The sequence below is a fragment of the Triticum aestivum genome, chromosome 2B, assembly GCF_018294505.1.
Source record: "Triticum aestivum cultivar Chinese Spring chromosome 2B, IWGSC CS RefSeq v2.1, whole genome shotgun sequence".
Classification (NCBI taxonomy): Eukaryota; Viridiplantae; Streptophyta; class Magnoliopsida; order Poales; family Poaceae; genus Triticum; species Triticum aestivum.
In genome coordinates this window covers 469,829,023-469,836,584 of record NC_057798.1, presented here as the reverse complement: position 1 = coordinate 469,836,584, position 7,562 = coordinate 469,829,023, and positions in this window count along the sequence as shown.

Genomic DNA, 7,562 nt, shown 5'->3' with positions numbered 1-7,562 from the left:
CTTTTACAAAAAATACCCGTGTTCACAATTTTGTTTGCTCTTTTTAATAAATGTTAGTGTTTTGATATTTTAAGCAACTGGAAAGACAGATCATTTTTCTGAAATTTTTATATTTTTTTAAATGTGAATATTTGTATTTTATGAACAAAAGTTGAACAAGCGAACATTTGTTGAAAATTTGGACAAATTTTTAGAAGGGTGGGCATTTTTTGAAAAAGAAAAAAGAAACAGAAAAGGAAACGAGAAAAATAGAAAATAAACCAAAAAATAAAATAGTGGAAGAAGACCGGTTCGCTACAGTAAATCGGTCGCTGAAGGAAAGTTCTAGTAGCCTGCGTTTTTGTAGTTAGACATGGAAGCTTATCAGCTTGTGTGCCTAGCACTGAGTGGTCAACAATGGGAGGTACAGGTTCGATCCCTCCCACTTCCATTTCTTTTATGATATATTTTTCTTGTTTTCGCATGCAACAAATGGGCCGGCTAAGTCAGGAGGCCGTTTGTGTGTGGCATCATCTATATGACTCTACTCCCTAAACGGCGATCTTTATTTGCCGCCCTTGGGCGTCAAACTGTCATGTGTGACCGAAGTGACACAGGCCAGCCCACTTCGAGCGAGCAACTGATTTTGGAAACTTTTTAGATTTTTTTTTTAAGTTCTTTTTTACTGTTTTGTTTTCTTTTATAGTTTTTTTTCCAGTTTCTTCGTGTTTTTATTTTTCATTTTAGTTCTACTTATTTCTTCCTTTTCTTGCTCCTTTTTACCTTATTTTGTTTCTTTTTCTTTTTCCTTTTTGTTTTCATAAGTTTAAACTTTTCAAAAAAATAGAATTTCCAAAAAAATTAGTTGAAATTCCAAATTTTGCTCATGTCTGCAAAAATTGTTTATGTTTTCCAAATTTTGCGATCGGTTATTGAAAACCCTTGCATTCCATTGTTTGCATAACGTCCACCAAATGAGCATCGCCAGGGAATCAGAGCCTGACCTGGAGGAGAACGTCCGTTGTTTCCAAACCGTCCAGGAGGTCCAAAACTCCAAACCGTCCACGTTCTTATTTCTTTGTGGATCCTCTTTTTTTCCAATGGCTCCAGGAGGTCCAACACTCCAGCATCTATAAAAGGGCCAGTACCAGAATCACAATAGGAGAATACGGAGAACGTCCAGAACACCACAGGAACCATCTTCCTACCATAGCCACTATCGTTTTTCATCTCATCTCCATAGCCGCCATCATCACCACCATCGCAGCAACCCCTCTTCAAGTTAGCCATACTTGTAATTGTGTATCGCATCTGACAATCATTGCAATACACATCGAGACTGTCGCCGGCTGCCGCCGAGCCAGCCCCGAACCCATGGCCAGGCGAGCTCACATCACGACATGTCCGTGGTCACCAGCACTGATCCGTGCACCAACGCATTGGTATCATGACCACCATACCCGCGAGGAGAGCCCGAGCACCACCCACGAGTAGGGTTGAAAATGGAGTGGAAACTTTCCATTTTTCTTGAGGAAAAATGAAAACAGAGAGGAAATATGGAAACAAAAACGGAATGGTGTTTTGAACATGCGTAGAAACATAAATTTCCATTCCATGAATATGAAATTTCTGTTTTGCTATAGACCTATGACTGCTTTGTAGCCCAACCACCAAGCAACACACAATAACACAATGCGTATAATGGCTCATTTGATGCCCAGCTTCTACTACCACACATGTACTCAGCTTGAGAACCCTATACGCAATTGTCCATTACTACTACAATACTATGCTAAGTTGCTAACATAATGATATTATTTTGTAGACATGTTAACAATTCATTAAATTTATTTATTTTTATGTGTATTTCTCTATGATTGAAGGGGTTTTTAAGTTTCGATGAACGTCCACTTTTGTTTTCATGTCTGTTTTGTAATCGTTCGTATCCGTTTTCGATAGCATCTGTTTCCGTATTTATTTACCGAATTTGTGTATTCATTTCCACTTCTACAAAAATATATGAAAACAAATATCGTAACACTCAGCTTCGCCTGTTTCCGCTCTGTTTCATCTCTACTCATGCACATCCCGGGTCAAGCCCGACCACACCTACTCGAAGCACAAGCTCATGCCGACGGCGGAGAAGAAGGGAGCCCCCCCCCCCCCCCGGGACGACGCTGGGAGAGGAGAGGAGAGATGGAAAGCGTTTTCGTGCGTGGCCGATCAAAGGGCACGCCACTTAGCTACCCGGACAGATTACAAAGGTCATATGCTTGGGGAAAAAAAACACCGCCTCTATCCGGACAGATGTAACTTGTACTTGGGAGAACTCGGACGGGCACCCACATCGGCAGATTGTGTGCCCAGTGCCCAATCAGTATTCATTCACTGATTCACGCCACGAATCAGTCCAAGCCAACACCCAAAATCGACGAGAACAGCCAGCCTGGGCCACCGACACGGAGCTCGCATTCGCCTGGTTGGTGCGGCCACGCCATCGCCGTCGCCGTCCACCCTGTCTCCACCCCGAGGCCGGCCCCGAGCAAGCAAACGCGTGCCATGTCTTGGGCTGACGCTATCATATCAGTGGCGCGCCCCACCCGCACGGCCGACCAAGGTCGCCATCGGCCTACGGCCTAAACCGCGCTCCCGGCCGTCGAGCCGGTACAGCCCACCTACTTCGTTGATCGGATCCGCATCCGGCCGATGGTCCTGCCAAGCGGCCCTTAATTCAGGCGCTCCAACACAAAACACTCGCATGCTTTTTCTTTTTGTTTTTCTTTGCGAGGACAAAACACTCGCATGCTGAGCTAGCTCTGGTACGTAGAGTGCGTACGTGCTGCCTCAGGCCTAGTTTGTACGTTTCCAACGGCCGCCACAGTGCAGCACGTACGGTCGAACCTTGCGGTTGTGTGGGTAGATCCGCGCCCCGATCTACCACTGCTCGGGACCGCTCACGTGCGCTGGCCGTTTACGCGTGTACGCACGGCACACATATGCCAGTGCGGCAACACGCTTGGTCGCTTGCTCTCCAACTCGGCGACGAACTTTCGGAAACAAGGTCACTGTATTAATATCCCGTGACACTAAGGCCAACTCCACCGCACGACCCAAATGAACGTCCGGTTTGTCCAGATTTTATCCTTTTGGGACGGCAATGGGTTCGTCCATGTCCACTTCTGTCCGTTGAGTCATGGGTGCGCCCAACACGCGGTCGCACCCCAAATCATGTTTGTATTAGACATGATAAAAAAAAGGATTTTTATCATTTATGCCATCAGTTGTGTCCCATTACTCAGTTTTGCTACTACGATTTTCAACTACTCAAAAATGCCATCGCTTCGTTAGACACATGCTCAAAAATGCCACTGGACATCATTATTGTGATCTCAAATCTCTTTTGCCATGTTATAATGACCTAAATACCTATGGACCAACATGTCAGCTCTCCCTCTACCTCACTACAATAAAGCATGGGGCCCATTTGATCCCAACGGCGTTTTTATTTTTTTGTAAAATTATTCGCTTGCTTACTCCTGACAAGTGGGGTCACACTTATCATTGTGAGATAGAGAGAAGTGACATGTGGGTCTAGGCTTATTTTTGTCATATAACATGGTCAATGGATTTGACATGAAAATAATAATGTCTAATGGCATTTTTGAGCAAACATCTAATGGGACGATGGCATTTTTAAGCAAGCATCTCTCGGATTGATGGCATTTTTGAGTAGTGGAAACTTCTAATGGCAAAACTGAACAGTGGGATACAACTAATGGCATAAATGATAAAACCCAAAAAAATAGAAAAACTTAAATAAAATGACTAAAGAAAGTAAATAGACGCAGTTAAAAAACTTAAAACATAAGTTAGGGGCCACGGTCACAAAACGGCCCAGTTTCACGGTTCACTTTAATGGCCCAGGTGCCATAATTAACATAAAAACAAAATAAAAAAACGCCGCCCGCGCGCTCCTTTCGCACCCGTCGATGTTGTGGTTGTCGCCGTCTTCAGTGGCCGCCGATGTCGTCATCGTCGCTGACGAGGTCGACCTAGTCCAGTGGCGTCCAGAGGTGGCCCGGCGGTCCGTGGTGCACGGGGGCGGGCTGGAAGGTGGCAGGTGCCTGCACCACCTCCTCCCGTGGCGAGGTGTCCCGCTCCGATGACCGCGGCGGCGTGGGGCACCAATTCACGCCCCCCACGACGTGCGCAATCTCCGGAGCCGTGCACGACCAGCTCCACTGCTGGCCCACCAGGCCCGGGTGGAACGCGGCCACCGGCGCCTCCTCCATCACCTCCTCCGCCGCCACCATGTCTAGCTCGGGGATGGCGACGTCGGCGGCCGCAGAGAGGGCCATCGTCTCCTCTAGGGCCGGCCATTGGTGCTCATCATGCGTGTTCATGGAGTCCTCCATGACACGCTGCATGAGTCGGGCCTCCTCCTCCGCTGTCATGCGAGGAGGTGTGGTGACGAAGATGGGGAAGGCGACGGCGTGGGCATGAGGCCGCGCACCCGCGTACACCCGCGCACCTCCCGGCGTGGCCTCCGCGGCCCCGACGCCGTGCCGGCGAAGTAGGAGGCGCGCCGCACGTCGTGCTCGTCGGGGAGGAGGCGGCAGCGGCGCTCGATCTCATCGCGGTGCGCACGGCCGCTCATCGGCACCGGCGGGATCGGGACTCGGTCGGCGGAGAGGTGCCAATTGTTGGGGAGGTGGACGTCGCTCCACGGGACTGGCGTCCTCGTCTCCCAGTAGCGCCGGCATACATCAGCGTTGATGTACTGCCGGTCGCGCTCACCGGCGGCCCTAGGGCTGATAGTGAAGGGGGCAGGCGCGGTGGCGATGCGGCCTTCTCCTTTTTCACGGAGCCGCGACGGCGTCCCGACGAGGAGCCAGCCTCGCGGTCGTGCTTCCCCTTGCGGCCGTAGTCCCAGAGCCCCATGGTTGCGAGGCGGCCGGCCGGCAAGTTCGAGGCTAGGGTTTGGGGTGTCGGGTTCCGAGGAGGCCGCGGGGTGGAGTGGGGAGTGTGGACGACCGGTCCACGGCTTCCCCATTTTAAAAGGACCGTGACCGTTCGCCTGGGCGGATGACAGGCGGGGCCGGCCACGCGTGCGCATTGATGTTGGCGGGTGGAAGATAGGTGGCCGCCTGCCACACGACACGGACGCGGACGAGCGACGCGTCCATTTGCTGTCCACCGCGCCCCAAACCCGACGCATGTTTGCGCTCGAAATGGGTCGGCCCGGCCACGAAACGGATCAGATGGGTCCGAATCGTCGCGTGCTGGTCCGACCGATTTGTCCCTTGTACCCCAAACGAACGGGGCCGGACAGGATGGGGTCGCGCGGTGGAGTTGGCCTAAATAAATGTTTAGATATACTAAGAGCATCTACAACCTCATGTGATAAATATGATCACCCATACGTCCGTGAACGTGTGTAACCGTATACCACACATTTCGTACCACAAATTCATACTACACCATGTAAAATAAAAACTACTCGTCGTCTTCAGAGATGCGGATGCCCTTTGTGCCGGCAGTGCCGAACAGACCAGGCTCTTGGTCATTGGCTGCCACCCACAGCTTCGGCTCGTCGTCGGACTCTATGTCGGTAAAGAGTGCGTCGCTCCGCCTTCGTCTCGCGGAGAAAGTGACGGTTGGCCTCCACCTTTGCCTCTGATCGGATTGAGTCGAGGATAGCTCGTTGCTCCACCTCCCCCTCTGCTTGGGCCACCTCAAACTCAGCGGGGGCGTCGCCCAAACCTGAATTCGGCAGCCGAAGGCATCGGATCCGCCTCGCCTTACTCCTCTTCCTCCTTCTCCGGCTGCACGTCTTCCATGTCTGCGTCCGGCGCCAGCTCCCGTTCCTGCAATCGAAGCAACACGCTTGGCCCGGATCTCTTCCATGAACTCCAATCTCCGCTCCAGAATGAGCATTGCATAAGTGATGATCCGTTGTCAGGCCCTGACTACCCGCGGATGGCAAGCTCGGGCGGATTGGACGGTTGCGGCGCGGAGGGGAGGGAGATGGTGCAAATGCATGAGCCCGACAAGGGTTGGGGTGCCTCCATCCAGCTTAAATAAACAGATTGGAGTCTCGGGCGGCATGCCGGAGCAGCAGCGTGAATGCATCCTCACCGGATCACTCTGTTTTGACGTGTGTCCATGTGGATCCTGCCTGTCAGTTCAACGTGGCGGACACGCCTGGACTCGACCAAGCCTTCTTATATCCATCCCAGATATAGGCCGGATATGAGGGGTGTTGGTCAGCCCAGGCGTATAGGTACGGTGTGAGGAGTTTAACTAGACCACGCTTTTGTGACCAGTTACTGACTGGGCTAGATATGTTGTTGTTTTATGTTTGTGGTGATCTTGGGAAGTTTAAATTGTAGCCACATTTTGTTTACGTCATATGTATAATCTAGGCAACAAATTGTGATGCGGCTGTCGTGCGGCTGCTATTTTAGGTCAGCTGTTGGAGCAGTAGTGTCCTATTTGGTGCCTTATTATAGGGCCGCTGCTGGAGATGCCATATTTTTGCGAAAAAACATTTTTTGTACCCAAATTTTTTACTCCAGCCACTTTTGATGCTCTATAATAAGGCCCCTATTGGAGATGCTCTTGAAGCATCTACAGCCAAACCTAGCTAATCCTCACTCCCCCTAAGCGTCCACGGATGTACCTCCCGTGGATAGTGACCGATGACCCCTCAAATTAGCGAATTCTCAAATCAATACAATATCATGCCACGGAAACTAAACTCCACGTACTACATCTCAATTCCACACATAGCATTCGGCTACTTGGTCATGCATGGGACTACCAAACAGTGATATGCTCCTACTTCATCATACATGTCATCTTCATCATACATATCATCGGGCAACCAAAACTTGGCATTTTCTACATACTAGCGCTATGTGGAAAATTTACACACGGCTACCTTTGGCTTGCCCTTGCCCCTTGTCGTCTTTGTCACAAAAGTAGTAGTAGAAGACACAACCCGATCCCCTCGCAGCTCCTCCCCTCCCCTCGCGCCACCTCCAACCCGATCCCCTTGCAGCTCCCTCCCCTCCCCTCGCGTCGCATCCCCTCAGGCGGCGCCAGGGCCCCCCGATCCCTAGCCGCCAGTCCCTTCCCACTGCTCCATCCCTAGCCGCTGCTGCCGGCGGCAAGGGCACGGTGGCGGCGTGCCCTACACAACAGATCCAGGGCGGGTGGTCGCCACAGCGGACCCTATGAGGCGGAGGCGGCGTCTCATGCGGGGAGGCCGGGGGTGGCAGTCAGGGTGGCGCCCCTGCTGCGCGGCGGTGATGGGAGCCTTCATGGACAGCAGTGTGGCAGCTGCGTGCGCATGGGTGGCTCCGATGGTTGCGGATCTGGCGTCCTGTCTAGATCCGTCTCGGTACGGCCTTGGCCGGCCGGTGGCTCGAGGAGGACCGGTGATGGGCTGTTGGAGGCTCCCTGCCGGCGTGCCGACGGCGGCTCTTGTCTCCACGGCGAGGCTCCGTTCGGTTCAGCCAGCAGCGAGGTTGGGGGGACGCGACTTCCGGTGAAAATCACGCCGACTTTGGTCATGACGG